The sequence below is a fragment of the Pristiophorus japonicus genome, chromosome 18 (assembly GCF_044704955.1).
Source record: "Pristiophorus japonicus isolate sPriJap1 chromosome 18, sPriJap1.hap1, whole genome shotgun sequence".
Classification (NCBI taxonomy): Eukaryota; Metazoa; Chordata; class Chondrichthyes; family Pristiophoridae; genus Pristiophorus; species Pristiophorus japonicus.
In genome coordinates, this window is record NC_091994.1 from 78,635,350 (window position 1) to 78,652,093 (window position 16,744).

The 16,744-nt window shown below is 48.1% G+C and overlaps 1 protein-coding gene across 2 annotated transcripts in view; it reads left to right on the forward strand.

Moving 5' to 3' along the window:
- The first annotated feature begins 4,921 nt into the window (after nucleotides 1-4,921).
- The window catches only part of LOC139229258 (uncharacterized), a 74,763-nt gene continuing 62,940 nt past the window's right edge, over nucleotides 4,922-16,744 (forward strand). For both annotated transcript variants that reach the window (XR_011587698.1, XM_070860918.1), the window contains exon 1: nucleotides 4,922-4,994. The gene's annotated coding sequence lies outside the window, so the exon portion shown is untranslated. The remainder of the gene's footprint in view (nucleotides 4,995-16,744) is intronic.

Sequence of the window (16,744 nt, forward strand, 5' to 3'; positions counted from 1 at the left end):
CAGGGAAAAAAAGGCTCCCGACCGCCTCACCTTGTAAATAGTTTTCACTTTGACTTTGGAGGGGGAGTGATGTTGTGTATCTGTAAAGCATGCACTCCCATGTTCCGCCACCAGGGAGCTCAACCCCTGAAGTCCCAAGGGATCCCAGCATCCCTTGGGAGCACTGTATATAAGCCGTCCCCTAAGGCCTGTTCCTCACTCTGGAGTGTCTTATTAAAGACTGAGGTCACTGTTACTTTAACCTCCCTGTGTGCAGCCTCATATGTGTTCGGAACACAATATATGTAACAGGGGGCGCACCTGTGGGAGACCCAAGGGTCACCTGCAGACCCGGGGCAAGCAGGTATAAAAGGCAGTCTACCATGCTGCCTCCTCACTCTGGAGTTACAATAAAGAGACCAAGGTCACTACAGTTTGAGCTTAAGATATACAGTCTTGTGGAGTTATTCTAAACATAACAATTGGCGATGAGTAACAGATCACGAACTTTCACGCAGTTATGGTTGCCGTTGGTATTCTTGAGAGATTTGTTGAGGGTGATGATTGGGAAGCCTTCGTTGAATGTTTTGACCAGTACTTCATGGCCAACGAGCTGGAAAAGGCAGAAACCGCGATCAAGTGAAGGGCAATTCTCCTCACCGTTTGCAGGTCCATGATATATGGCCTCATCAAAAATCTGCTAGCACAGACAAAAGCAACAGACAAGATATATGAAGAGCTGCGCACACTGGTTCAGGAACACCTCAAGCCGACGGAGAGCATCCTGATGGCCAGGTATCGCTTTTATACGCACCACCGCTCCGAGGGCAGGACGTGGCGAGCTATATCGCCGACCTAAGACGCCTTGCGGGACCGGGTGTATTTGCTGGATTTTTGGGGGAAGTGTTGCGGGGCTTTTTTGTGCTTGGAATCAGTCACGAGGTCATTCTTCGCAAACTGCTGTCTGCCTAATCCCAAGATCTGAGCAAGGCCATTAGATAGCCCAGGCTTTTATGTCCACGAACGATAACGCTAAACAGATATCTTTGCAGCATCGGAACTCATCGGCAAGTACTGTGCGTAAAATAACACCTTCAGCAGGCAGAACTGTACATGGCAGTGCCTACACTCCCGCAGAGGCCAGACCTAGGATGACTCAGAATCCACTGTGGGGTGTGAATGCGAATCCATTAGCACCGTGTTGGCGCTGCAGGGGTAATCATTGAGCCCATCAATGTCGATTCAAGCACTATGTGTGCAAGGGCTGTGGAACAATGGGGCACCTCCAGCGAATCTGCAGATGTTCTGCGACTCACCACATGGCAGAGTTAGCAGAAGATGACCGATCTGGTGCGGATCACGCTGAACGAGTAAGAGGGGCAACTCAACCCGAGGCTGAAGAGGAAGTGTATGGGGTACACACCTTCACCATCAAAAGCCCTCCGATAATGTTAAAAGTCAAATTAAACGGCATTCCAGTTTCCATGGAATTGGACATGGGGGCGAGTCAGTCAATTATGAGCCAGAAGGCTTTTGAGAAACTGTGGGGCAACAAGGCACAAAGGCCAAAACTAAATCCAATCCACACCAAGCTGCGCACTTACACCAAAGAGCTCATACCAGTCATTTGCAGTGCGGCAGTGAAGGTATCGTACGATGGAGCTGTGCATGATTTACCACTATGGATTGTACCAGGCGATGGCCCAACGCTGTTCGGCAGAAGCTGACTAAGAAAAATCCGATGGAACTGGGACGACATCAAAGTACTGTCTTCGGTGGATGACGCCTCTTGCGCCCAAGTGCTAAGCAAATTCCCATCGTTATTCGAGCCAGGCATCGGCAACTTCACAGGCGCCAAAGTGCAGATCCATCTAGTCCCTGATACACGACCCGTTCATCACAAGGCCCGAGCGGTTCCATACATGATGCAAGAGAAAGTCGAGATCGAGCTGGACAGACTTCAACGAGAGGGGATCATATCGCCAGTCAAGTTCAATGGGTGAGCCAGTCCAATTGTTCCGGTGTTGAAGAGCGATGGCACGGTCAGAATCTGCAGAGACTACAAGATAACGATCAACCGAGTTTTGTTACAGGACCAGTACCCACTACCCAAAGCGGATTTGCAATGTTAGCAGGAGGGAGGTCGTTCACCAAGCTGGATCTAACTTCTGCTTACATGACACAGGAGCTGGCTGAACCTTCGAAAAAATTGACGTGCATCAACACACCCAGAGGACTGTTCATCTACCACAGATGCCCCTTTGGGATTCGTTTGGCAGCGGCCATCTTCCAGCGGAACATGGAGAGTCTGCTGAAAGCGGTTCCGTGCACCGCGGTGTTCCAAGACGACATCTTGATCACAACACCACCAAACATTTGCACAACCTGGAAGAGGTTCTCAAGCGACTGGACAGAGTGGGACACAGGCTGAAATGCTCCAAGTGTGTGCTCCTGGTGCCAGAGGTCGAATTTCTGGGGAGAAAGATTGCGGCGGACGGCATCAGACCCACGGACTCCAAGACGGAGGCCATCAAGAGTGCACCCAGACCACAGAATGTGACAGAGCTGCGTTCGTTCCTGGGACTCCTCAACTATTTTGGTAACTTTCTACCGGGATTGAGCACTTTGCTGGAACCATTGCATTTATTGATACGCAAAAGTGATGACTGGGTTTGGGGTAAAGCTCAAGCGACAGCCTTTAACAAGGCCAAAAACCTGCTATGTTCCAACAAGTTACTTGTATTGTATGACCCGTGTAAACGTTTAGTACTAGCTTGTGATGCATCTTCGTACGTATGATTATATAATCCGCAACAGACCAGGCACGGAGAACTGTGCGGATGCCCTCAGTCAACTACCATTGCCCACCACTGGGGTAGAAATGGCACAACCCGCAGACTTGCTCCTTGTAATGGATGCTTTTGAGAGCGAAGCATCATCTGTCACGGCTCGCCAGATCGGGATCTGGACTAGCCAGGACCCGGTGCTATCACTTGTCACAAGCTGTGTCCTCAATGGGAGCTGGTCGGCGGTGCCAAGGGAAATGCAAGTCGAAATTAAGCCATTCCACCAAGGACGCAAGAATGAAATGTCCATCCATTCGGACTGCCTGCTATGGGGGAATCGTGTAATTTTGCCAAAAAAAGACAGGAAAACATTCATATGCGACCTTTACAATACACACCCAGGCATAGTCATGATGAAGGCTATTGCCAGGTCATTAGTTTGGTGGCCCAGCATTGACTCGGAATTGGAGTCATGCATACACCAATGCAACACTAGCTCACAGTTGAGCAATGCACCAAGGGAGGCCCCACTGAGTCTGTGGTCATGGCCCTCCCAGCCGTGGTCAAGGGTCCACGTAGATTTCGCTGGCCCCTTTCTCGGAAAGATGTTCCTAGTAGCAGTAGACGCTTACTCTAAATGGATTGAATGTACAATAATGTCATTATGTACATCCACTGCCACCATTGAAAGCCTCCCGGCCATGTGCACCACCCATGGTTTGCCCGATGTCCTTGTTAGTGACAATGGACCATGCTTCACCAGCTCGAAATTCAATGAGTTCATGACCGGCAGTGGCATCAAGCATGTCAGGTCTGCGCCATTTAAGCCCGCATCCAATAGTCAAGCAGAACGGGCAATCCAAACCATCAAGCAGAGCTTGAAACGCGTGACGGACGGTTCCCTGCAGACCCGGCTATCTCGGATTCTGCTCAGCTACTGCACGCAACCCCACTCGCTTACCGGGGATCCCCCTGCAGAATTGCTAATGAAGAGAGCACTCAAAACCAGGCTCTCCTTAGTCCACCCGGATCTCAATGAAACCCGGCGTCACCGGCATAACATGTACCACGATCGCGCGGCTGTATCACGCGACATTGAAGTTAATGACCCTGTGTTTGTTCTTAATTACGGTCATGGTCCCAAATGGGTTGCTGGCACTGTGTTAGCCAAGGAGGGGAATAGAGTGTTTGTTGTCAAACTTTTGAACGGAAAAACGTGCAGAAAGCACTTGGATCAGACCAAACTGTGGTTCACTGACAACCAAGAACAGTTTGAAGAATACATTACCATCAGTGATCCACCCACACACACCCAACCAGCAATCAACCTCGTGGTCAACCACGAGGATGAACCCACCATGCTCGACAGTCCGATCAGACCAGCAACAACACAGTGCAGCAATGATCCGACCGACTCACCCAGGCCAGGACTTCAACTCAGGCGACCAACCCGGGAACGCAGAGCCCCGGATCACCTCAACTTGTAAATAACTTGTACATAAGGTTTTTTGGGGGAATGATGTTATATATGTAAATATTACCAATGTGTAAGACTTGCCACTAGGGGGCACACCTGTGGGAGACCCAAGGGTCACCTGCACACCCTGGGCAAGCAGGTATAAAAGGTAGTCTACCATGCTGCCTCCTCACTCTGGAGTTACAATAAAGAGACCAAGGTCACAACAGTTTGAGCTTAAGATATAGTCTTGTGGAGTTATTCTAAACAAAACAACTTCCTTCTCTTCTTTTAGTGTGACCTTCACACCATCCGCTTCCTTTGTGAAGACAGATACAAAGTGCTCTTTTAATACTTTTGCCATGTCCTCTGCCTTTACGTGTGCAGGTGACCCTTGTCTCCTTAACAGGCCCAGCTTTTTCCCTAGCTAACCCCTTACACTTTAGATGGTTATGAAAAATTTTAGGGCTGGATTTTCGTTGGGCCTCTATTGATGCCCCGGAGGGGCAGTAATGGGTATGCAACTGATTTCTGGCCAGGTAGCCAGCTTCCAGTGCCCCGCCGGCAAATTTGGTGCTGGTTTTGCGGGGGCGCGGGGCAATACCGCCCAGGAATGTCAAGCCGGTGTGCAACACCCCCGGTTGCGACAGCGCAGTGAAATTTGTTTCGAGCGGGACTCATAGTGCCCCGTAGCGCCCCCTAGTGGGGCCGCCTGGGAAAGCAGGCGGTCCGAGCTGTTCCGGCAGCAGTGAGGGAAGGAATGAATACATAAGGTAAGTGTGATCGTTTTTTTATGTTTTATTTTTGCGATTTATCTTTATGTGGGGTGAGCAAGTTATTGGGAATGTTTCCTGTGGTTTTGTTGGCAATTTTTGTTTTCCGAGGGAGGCCTCTCTTTGGGCTTTCTGAGGCTAGCACTTTAGCAACGGATTTTCAGTTGCTCAGCCGGCCTAGTGCTCCACCCCACACTCAGGGCCCAGTTGCTGAATTTTGTGGCTGCAGACGCAAACCATGTCCTGGTGTAAACTTTACCACCATTAGCACCCCGAAAAAGCCTCCAACCGAAAATCCAGCTCAATGGTTCAATTTAATGTTGCCTACTAATCTTTTCTCATAACCTCTCTTCGCCTCCCGCATTAACTTTTTCAATTCCCTTCTGTACTTTTCATAATCTTCCTGGTTATTAACTGGATAATGCTCCTGGCATTTGTCATAAACCTCTTTTTTCTGTTTTATTTTAACTTGTATTTCTTCTATCATCCAGGGTGCACTAGCTTTGGAGCTATACTCCTGGCATTGACCTCTGCTCCTATCTCTTCCCACTTCCAAAGCAGATGCAATACAGGAGGACATTTAATGATCTCACACGAGTTGTCATGGTTCCTGAGTATATACTTAAATGCCATATCTTCACCTCCACACACTTAGCACTTTTGCAAGCCTCACACTCACATCTCACAGCTAGCTCACACTGGCAGCTATTCAAGCGTGATAGCCACCTCACCCAAACATATTGCACTCCCTGACATACTTCCCTCTTTCTTGTAGGAGAAGGTGGCACATAACAGGAGAGAGCAGAAATTAACTGGAGGGGGAGAAGCGCTCCTGCATGTTTTAAACTCCAAGGAGGAGATTGTCATGTATGTATGGTTGGGGTTACTAGCCACCAGGTGGCACCATTGTCGGAGGTCATTGGGCTGCACACACGTGTGTGCGGCCCAGGTATAAAAAGCAAGCCATCATGTAATGTAATCACTTTGGGCCCTAATAAAGCAGAGCCAGGTTTGTACCTGTGTTAGTTCACAGTATTCAGTCTATCGAGTTATTACATACATAACAGAGATAGTGCTGGCCATCATGGGAAGGGCATTGCTGAGGCCTTGGCCACTGTTGATGCTGAAGCAATTGATGATGAGGGTATCCGCATACCTAATCATCCTCTCGTGCCACTTCTCCCTAGTCCCTCAATCTCTTCTGACCGAGAAACTGCAGATAGTGTAAGCACTTTCTCCTCTCCCCTCACCACAATCAAACCCTTGTCCCTTTTTCATGTCAGCACTCAAAAACTGCAACCTGCCCAGGCAGTGAAAGAAGAAGAAAATAAAGATGAAGGCACGCTGGCACTCGATCTAACAGTCGCAGCCACCAGCTCAGATACCGACACTGCACGCCTTTTAGAGATGAGGCTGGAGGTGGGATCTGTGGGCGGTGGAACACTGGGCACGAGTGGCCTACAGCCAGGGAGGGGGGAAAGGGTAGCACAGGTGCCAGCTGGTCGGTGGGTAAGGTCACACACTAGTTCTGCTGCAGAGGACTCGAGGACTTTGATGGGCCAGGCCACAGAGGAAGGCTGATGGGTGTACCCACCTAAATGCTTGATACACTGGAAACGCTGCCAGAAAGCCTGTGCTCAAGATCAAGGAGCATGGAGGAGTCCAGCATCAATTTTGGCACAGCACTTTGCGCAGAGCTGGTAGCCCATCTTTTTCAATATGGAAGGGGTGGTCACCTCCATCAATATTCCTGCGGAACCAACCATGGTGCAGGTTCTGATGGCTGATGCCTGCGCTTCCATTGCAGCTCGAGCCACTTCCAGTGGTCCAGTGGAAGCTCAGACTGCTGTCATGCAATCTCAGCTTGAAGCCGTGTAAGTTCGGAGTGCTACCGTCATAGCATTGGATACCCCTGGATTCGGCGTGGCAGCCCCTGACCTGCAAGGACCATCAGCAGGTCGGAGCCTTCAAAGGAGCAGCGTGGCGGCATACCACTTCAAGGTACAGTGCGAACCGGTTCAGGCTGTGAAGGGGACGACTGGATTAGACGCCACCAAGGTCAAGGTCGCTGATTGGAGCGTGGGCAGGTACAGCAGGAGCGGCGAGGGCGGGGCGAAGGAGTGGCGCGAGATTGTAGAGGGATATGCTCGGGGCCCAGGAAAGGGGTGAATTACGGGGTCTAGAAGAGACGAGGGCCCAGGGGCAGCATGGGCCAGCCCACACTGCGAAGGAATATGCCCAGTTTGTGCCTGAACTGTCGCTTCCCTGAAAGCCCTCCATTGCTCTGTTACTACTTTACCCTCCAATTGCCTTTTCCAATCTACCTGTGCTCGGTCCCTTCTTAAATCACTGAAATTAGCTCTTCCCCAGTTGAGCATATTTACCATCGATATTTTCTGGTCTCTTTCGATAATGAATTTAAACCGAATTATGCTGTGGTCACTATTAGCTAGGTGATCCCCTACTGTAATGCACTCCACTTATCAGCCACGGCTCAGTGCGTAGCACTCTTGCCTTTCAGTCAGAAGGTTGTGGGTTCAAGTCCCACTCCAGAGGCTTTGAACACATAAATCGAGGCTGACACTCCAGTGGATTGCTGCACTGTCAGCAATGTCATCTTTCAGATGAGACATTAAACCCAGTCTGCCTTCTGAGGTGGATGTATGTTGCATATGCAATAACTCAATAGGCTTAGTATTGTGAACTCAATCAGGTGTGACCTGACTCTACTTTATTAGCTCTCAATGTGAGGATTAAACATGGAAGCTTCTTTATATACAAGGGCTGCACCTGTGTGTCTGTGGCCCAATGACCTCCAACTGTCGCTCCCTTGGTGGCAGGTAAACCCAGGCATACATACATTACATCATTTCCCCCACCATCCCCCCTCCCCCCAAGATCTTGGTATCAGTCCTATTTACAAATTGAGACGGTCCGGGGCTTTCCGCTCCCTAGTTGATCGTCTCAGTTCAATTCCAGATCTGGGTGAGCTCTCCGAGTCATTCATGACTTGAAGCTGGGTAGCCGATCTAATGGGAGTGGCAGTGTCCATGTCGGGGATTGAAGGTCCAGATTCATTAACAACAGCAGGGTCTTCTGATGGCTGACTATGAATCGGTTGGTCATTGATAGTGTCTTCTTCAAGCTGTTCCAGTTAGTCTGTGTGCTGCAATTTCGTCTAATCAATGTGCCTACTGCATGTTTGTCCATGAGTGAGCCTGACAATAAGCACCCTGTTACTCTCCTTGGCCATAACAGTACCAGTGACCCACTTGGGGCCTTGACTATAATTTAGCACATAGACAGGATCATTAATAGAGATGTCGCGTGACACAGCAGTGCGATCATGATACCACTGCTGATGTTGACGTCTGTTTTCGCACGCTCTGCTTGACCATTGGACGCGGGTTTGAATGGTGTTGACCTTACGTACTTGATACCATTGACTCTCATAAACTCTTGAAACTCCAAACTCGTGAAGCACGATCCGTTGTCACTCACAACGATGTCGGGCAGACCATGAGTGGCGAACATGGCACGAAGGCTCTCAATGGTGGCTGTGGATGTGCTAGATAATATGATTACTACTTGCCATGGAGTTCAGACTCTGCAAAGATATCTGCTTTGTACTATCGACCATGGTCAGGCAAGCCTGGGCGATTGTGATGGCCCTGCTCAGATCCAGTGTCTCCGCAACTAGCAGCTTCCGCAGGATCACCTCGTGGTTTATGCCTATTACAAAGACGTCGCACAGAACAAACATGCTTATAAAAGCGATATCTCGAGATAATGATGCCTTCTTTAGGTTTCAGATGGTCCCGAATCAGAGCACACAATTCCTCATAGGTCTTTTCCGTTGGAAGTGCAGGTGAGAGCAGATTCTTTATAAGGCCATAGATTTTTGGACCACAAACTGTGAGGAAAATCGTCCTGTGCCTAACTGCGTCAGCGTCTTCATCCATCTTGTTGGCCACGAAGTACTGGTTGAAGCGATCTGTAAAATCCTCCCAGTCTTCTCCCTCCACAAATCACTCCAGGATTCCAATGGTGCTCATTTTTTATTGTGTGCGTGAAAGTTCGTATTGTGCCTCATCGCCAAATGTTGTATATGCAATAACGCAATAGGCTTAGTATCGTGAACTCAATCAGGTGCGACCTGACTCTACTTTATTAGCTCTCAAAGTAAGGATTAAATATGGAGACTTTCTTTATATACAAGCGCTGCACCTGTGGGTCTGTGGCCCAATGACCTCCGACGGTCGCTCCCCCTGGTGGCAGGTAAACCCAGGCATACATACATTACAATGTAAAAGATCCCATGGCACTATTTCGAGGAAGAGCAGGGGAGTTATCCCCAGTGCCCTGGCCCATATTTATCCCTCAATCAACTTAACAAAAACAGATTATCTGCTCATTATCACATTGCTGTTTGTGGGAGTTTGCTGTGCGCAAATTGGCTGTCGCGTTTCCCACATTAACACAGTACTTCAGTCCTTCAAAAGTACTTGATTGTCTGTAAAGCGCTTTAAGATGTCCGTTGGTGATGAAAGGTGCTATACAAATGCAAGTTTTCTTTTTTTCTTTTCCACTTGTCCTACTTCATTTCCCAGAACGGGATCGCATACTGCTTTCTCCCTTGTTGGAGACATATTGATCGAGAAAGTTTTCCTGCACACATGTCAGAAATTCTTCACCTGCCCCACACTTAGCACGATGTTTTCCCAGCCTATATTAGGGTAATTAAAGTCTCCTAATATTACTACTCTACTTTTGTTACACACCTTTGAAATTTGCAGACAAATTTGCTCATCTATCTCCTTCTCACTGTTTGGAGCTCTGTAAAAAAAAACTCCCAACAATGTAACAGCTCCCCCTCTGTTCCTCAACTCAAGCCAAATACATTACACTAGGTTTATATTCAGTGTAAAATAATAGCATTAGTGCATTCAAATCACACTCCCATTCATGCTTCCTCTGCTTGCTAATACATCGAAGGAAATGGTGGGCATTGAAACCTGTGTAAGTCCATTAAAGCCAACAGACTATCCTAGGATGAGGGCACTTCACAGCATCAAGATCTCAAGATGTACATTAAAACTGCATTTATCTGCTCGCTGTTATGAGTTTGGCCCTGCCACTTAACTCAGGCCAGTACACTCGCACTCGTAGATTGATTCATTGTCCGTGGGCAGATGGATAGAATACACTACACTCTGGAGTGTCACTGCACATGTGCATGCATATACATTCAATGCAAGACGCACATGTACTATGCCTCTTCGAGCACCACTGTCTGCAACTAGTAAAGCCCAGCCAGGAACTCCCATTGACACATTGACCGAAGTGTTACCGGCGCTGAGCGAGCGGGATCAGAGGCAGGTCAGCTGTCGAATTTGAAAAGATTGACAGCGGGTCGGGAGCCCCGTCAATCCACCCCCATGCAAGTCTCCCAGGTGTCGCGTCTGTCAGCGCTGAACAGACACGAAGCGACGAGGGAGGCAATTATGATTATTAGGAACTTGTTAACAAGCACTTAAAAACTATTTTAAGCTCACCTTTAGATTTTTAAAGCTTGCCAATGACTTCTCCGCTGCTCGGGAATTGTGTCAGGTATGGAGGTCATGTCAGCATGGGATGATTTACTGATTGGACAGGTAATGGTCTATAAAAGCTCCCATTCCATAGGTGTTCACTTTCCAAGGTTAGAAGCTGTTGCACACTGCAGTTGGAAGACAGATTGAACTTCATGCAGCTAGCAAGTGTTTGGAGCAAACTCTCTATCCAGTATCACCTCATTGGAACAACCTCTCTCAATATTGACAGATCGCTTCTGTCATCTCAACCTCACCTGCCATCTATTCCACTAGCATCAGTGCCCTTGAAAAATCTCTCCTCAGAATCCCACCATGATCAGCCCCAACACTAGCATCACCAGGCACACCAGCAACATAAACAACAACACCAACCTTCTCCGCAATCAACTGATGCTGCACAGGACACAGGGCATCAGCACCCAACCACATTGCTGTCCGGGACACCAGGGATGGCCTCACCATGACCAGATTTACTTCACTTGATGCTGTGCACTCTAGCTGGCACATGATGCACCAGGTTGGCATCACCCCACACCAGGACCATAAAGCATCCTTGCAATGCCCAAGTCATTCCTTTCACACTCATCACCATTGTGGGGAGTATCATTATGTCTCACCATTCACTACAATTCACTAAGCCACTTGCAAAGGTGCACACAAATCTGTCCAAGAAGGCAAAGTGTTGAAAATAAAGATTTCAATGTTTTACAACACATTAATAGAAACTTTACATGAACATTGGCAAAAACCCCCTTGTGTATTGTTAGTTTGTATGATTGGACAAGGATGAGGGTGAGTGTGAGGGGTGGCTAGTGAGCTAGAGAAGTGATAATGTAGATAGAGAGTGAGAGGGATGTGTGGAGATGCAAGGTAAGTTGGTGTGAGTAAGGAAGTGCAGGAGTGGGGTAGGGAAGGCAGAGTGATGGGGATGTGATGAGTGGCACAGCAGGGTAAGGATGAGTGTGGCCTTGCAGTAACATTTTGTGATCTACTGAGATCATTGAAAGGTTTGTGCCACTGCAGCCTGGTCCTCCTGACGACATCCCTGCTTGTGCCCTCCTGTACAATGTCCAACCAGGCTGCATTGGTGTCCTGGGGAGGTCTCTTCCATCCATTGGAAGGGAAAATAACCTCCCTGCATACTGTAACTCCCTCCATAAGCATATGGAGGGACTGATGGGAGAGCTTGGGTGCGGCCATGCGCCTCTGTGCAGTACTTGTCAGTGTTTGCAGCACCTCAATGCTGCAGAAAACTGACAGCACGAATGTCCAAATCAATTTGGACATGGTCCCTTTAAGGAAGCTGGCAGATGACGCGTCATGAATGACATCATCAGACCCACTTCCTTTTAATTGACTGAGTACCTCGCTGGGCAGGCTTAATAAGCCCAATTATCAGAAAATCGCTTGTACAGAGTGGGATGGAACTGGCAGCAGGCTGGGACCTCGCTACGAACATCGCTCGCCATGCTTCGCCTCGGTAGGTGAAATTGCGAGGGCTGATTTTCCCAATTTGTGCTACTGATGGAGACTCTCACTGATCAAGCACACATACCAGGAAATCGTGGGTGTGCTGATTACAATTTTCCACACATTAATTTTAACAGATAGACTCCTCCGCCACCAACCCTCTCACACTATGAATGTGGTCGGTACGATTTACAGGTCACACTGCAGTGTCTCAACAAGGTTACTTCAATAGCCTCCTCCCTCCCCTGCGTCCTCTATCACCAAGAAGGACAAGAGTAACAATGCAACTCACGCACCATCCTGACTTGGATATATTCCGCTGTTCCTTCGTGGTCGCTTGGTCAATATTTCCTACCTAACCGTACTGTGGGAGGTCCATCAGCACAAGGACAGTAGTGATTCAGGAAGGACGGCCACCAACACCTTCTCAAGAACACCAGGGATGGGCAATAAATACGACCTTGCCAGCATTGCCTACGTCTTGAGAACTAAAAGAAATTGGCCTGCCGGAAAACAAGGGTTTCATAAAAACATAAGAACATAAGAAATAGGAACAGGAGTAGGCCATTTGGCCCCTCGAGTCTGCTCTGCCATTTAATAAGATTATTACTGATCTGATCATGGACTCAACTCCACTTCCCTGCCCGCTCCCCATAACCCTTTATTTCCTTATCGCTCAAAAATCTGTCTATCTCCGCCTTAAATATATTCAATGACTCAGCCTCCACGGCTCTCTGGGGCAGAGAATTCCACATATTTACAACCCTCTGAGAGAAGAAATTAAATGGGCGGCCCCTTATTCTGAGACTATGTCCCCTAGTTTTAGTTTCCCCTATGAGTAGAAATATCCTCCCTGCATCCAGCTTGTCAAACCCTCTCATTGGGCTCAATTTTCCCCAAGCCCGTTTTCTGGCATATTGGCAGAGTTGCGCCACTTATTTAGGTCCAGAAATGCGCCAGAAAAACATGTCCAAAATTTCCCTGCTGTTTCTGCTGTAATCCGGACCCGCGCAGCATGGCCAGTCGCCTCGGGGATGGAGCCTGCTGTCTGCGCCAAAAAACGCAGTCAGGCCTTCTGCGCATGCGCGGGAAAAAAAACATACGTTTTTGACATCGCTGCAATGGACGCACGTGCTCAGTACAGCTCCGAGTTGGCAATCGAGAGACCGGGGCCGGGATCTCAAGCGGCGCAGCTAGATATCCAGGGTAAGCATAGAGTAAGGAAAGAATGGGATGGTTTATGGTCACTTTTAAGTTGCTTATAATTAGTTATTCATGGAAATTATAGTCATACAGAAAACTGTGGACTTATGTCATGCTCGGTTATTCATTCATGTTATGTAGGTTTGGATGACCATGTAGGGCCAAAGAATTCCGATGTGATGTGGTGATATAGAATGGGTACTGGATTAAAGGACTTGTAATTTTTGTGGGGTTAAATGATGACAAAGGGAGATTGTTAAACAGTTGTAAACAATTTATTGATAAGTTGAGTTTGGATTCGTGCTTCTGCCATCACTGAGGAGTTACCTGAGTAATGGTCCTCCTGATACTCCATGTTCTTTTACCTCCAAAACAGCTATGGCACTTCCAGAGGCATTTCCATGCCCAGGTCTTTCTGGATAAAACAGTTGCTCGCTCCCCCGCCGACCCTCTCTGGTCCCCAAGAGTGAGTGCTTTCCCCCGGTCTGCTCGGCTTCCTGCCCCTAACGCAGGCTGAAGGGCTTGTCGGTAAGTGCGCTCACTCCTCTGCCGACCTTCTCTGTTCCCCAAGTGAGTGCCGGTCCCAGTCTTCTGTGAGCCCCTGAGTGAGTGCTTTCCCGATCCACTGTGGCCCCCGAGTGCATGTCTTCCCGGTGCGCTGTGGTCCCTGAGTGAGTGCCAGTCAGTTCGCTCCCTCCCCGCCGAGCCTTTCTGGTCCCGAGTGAGTGCCGGTCCAGGTCCGCTCCGCTTCCCACCCCTAGCCCAGGCCAAATGGCCTCTGATTTACTTACCTGCACCGATTTCTTTAACTCTCCACAAGGGTTTTCTCGAGAGGCCACATACGCTGGCCTAAGCAGAAATGGAGTAACTATCAGCTGGCCAAAGTTCCCTAAATGGCCAGAATTGGCGTCGGTGGCTGGTTACACATGCTTTGGATGAAAAAAAAACTTACCTAAACAAAACATAACTAAATGAGTTACGCTGGTGCAAATTGATTGGGGAAACTGCGGATTTTTAAGTTAGGCCAGAAAAAGCAGCCTGCTCAAAAAAAAGGCGCAAATCACTGGGGAAAATTGAGCCCCATTATCTTATATGTTTCGATAAGATCACCTCTCATTCTTCTGAACTCCAATGACTTTAGGCCCAACCTACTCAACCTATCTTTATAAGACAATTCCCTCATCTCCAGAATCAACCTAGTGAACCTTCTCTGAACAGCCTCCAAAGCTAGTATAACCTTCCTTAAACTGTACATAGTACGCAGTACTCGGTGTGGCCTCACCAATACCCTGTACAGTTATAGCAGGGCTTCTCTGCTTTTATACTCTATCTCCTTTGCAATAAAGGCCAACATTCCATTTGCCTTCCTGATCACTTGCTGTACCTGCATACGAACTTTTTTGTTTCATGCACAAGGACCCCCAGGTCCCTCTGTACTGAAGCACTTTGCAATTTTTCTCCATTTAAATTATAGTTTGCTTTTCTATTATTTCTGCCAATGTGGATAACCTCACATTTTCCCACATTATACTCCATCTGCCAAATTTTTACCCACTTACTTAGCCTGTCTTTATCCCTTTGTAGATTTTGTGTGTCCTCCTCACAATTTGCTTTCCCACCCATCTTTGTATCATCAGCAAACTTGGCTACATTACACTCGGTTCCTTCATCAAAGTCATTAATATAGATTGTAAATAGTTGAGGCCCCAGCACCAATCCCTGCGGCACCCCACTAGTCACTGTTTGCCAACCGGAAAATGACCTATTTATGCTGACTCTCTGTTTTCTGTCAGTTAGCCAATCCTCTATCCATACTAATATATTACCCCCAACCGCGTGAACTTTTATCTTGTGCAGTAACCTTTTATGTGGCACCTTATCGAATGCCTTCTGGAAATCCAAATACACCACATCCATTGGTTCCCCCTGATCCACTCTGCTCTTTACATCCTCAAAGAGCTCCAGCAAATTTATCAAACACGATTTCCCTTTCATAAATCCATGCTGACTCTGCTTGATTGAAACATGCTTTTCCAAATGTCCTGCTGCTGCTTCCTTAATAATGCATTTTCCCAACACAGATGTTAGGCTAACTGGTCTATAGTTTCCTGCTTTTTGTCTGCCTCCTTTTTTAAATAGGGTCATTACATTTTCAGTTTTCCAATCGGCTGGGACCTCCCCAGAATCCAGGGAATTTTGGTAGATTACAACCAATGCATCCACTATCTCTGCAGCAACTTCTTTTAAGCCCCTAGGATGTAAGCCATCAGGTCTAGGGGACTTGTCCACCTTTAGTCCCATTATTTTGCCAAGTACTACTTCTTTAGTGATTGTGATTGTATTAAGTTCCTACCTCCCTATAGCCCCTTGATTATCCACTATTGTAATGTTTTTAGTGTCTTCTACTGTGAAGACCAATACAAAATATTTGTTCAAAGTCTCTGCCATTCTCTGCACTCTCGACCTCTCTCTTCAGCAGCACCGACTCACTCTATCTCTAAACTGTTCTGGTCTGCAGTTCCATTTCATCCTTCGCCTCATCCGGCACTTTAACCAAAAGCTTTTCCCCTTCATTTCAGGTGTCAATGATCGTAAACTTCAACAACTCTTGGTCACCAACGGCCCTTCTTCCCCAACACTTCCCTCTGATCCCATCCCTTTTTCCACTCTCCCCCATCTGCCGTGTTTTCACTATCACCTCTGACCTTCCTTTCTCTGACCTCGAACGATCAGTCCTCAGCAAAGGCCTGAGCTTCATCTCCTTCAATGAATTTCGAGCTCAGCACGATGCTGAACTTTTTTTCCGCTGCCTTTGCCTCTGTGCCAACTTCTTCGCCCAGGAGTCTTCCCCCACACTGCTGACCCTTTCTCCCATTTTCAGAATTCTCGCTCTACCTGGACCCCTCCCTCTGGCCTATTTCCCTCTCTCGACCTTTTCATTGCAAACTGCCGACAAGACATCGGCCATCTCAATTTCTTTGCTCCCCTCACTCACTCCAACCTAACTCCCTCTGAACTTACAGCACTCTGCTCACTCAGATCCAGCCCTAACCTTGTCATTAAACCTGCTGACCAGGGTGGTGCTGTTGTTGTTTGGCGAACCGACCTCTACCTTGCAGAGGCTGATTGGCAACTCTCTGACACCTCCTCCTACCTCCCCCTGGACCATGACCCCACCACTGAACATTAAGCCATCATTTCCCAGACCGTCACTGACCTCATCTCCTCTGGAGATCTTCCCTCCACAGCCACCAACCTCATAGTTCCCCAACCCCACACAGCCTACTTCTACCTCCTTCCCAAGATCCACAAACAGGACTGCCCCGGTAGACACATCGTTTCAGCCTGTTCTTGCCCCACAGAACTGATTTCTTCCTATCTCGACTCTATTTTTTCTCCCCTTGTCCATTCTCTTCCCACCTATATCCGCCACTCCCCCGATGCCCTCCATCACTTTAACAGTTTCCAGTTTCCCGGCCCCAA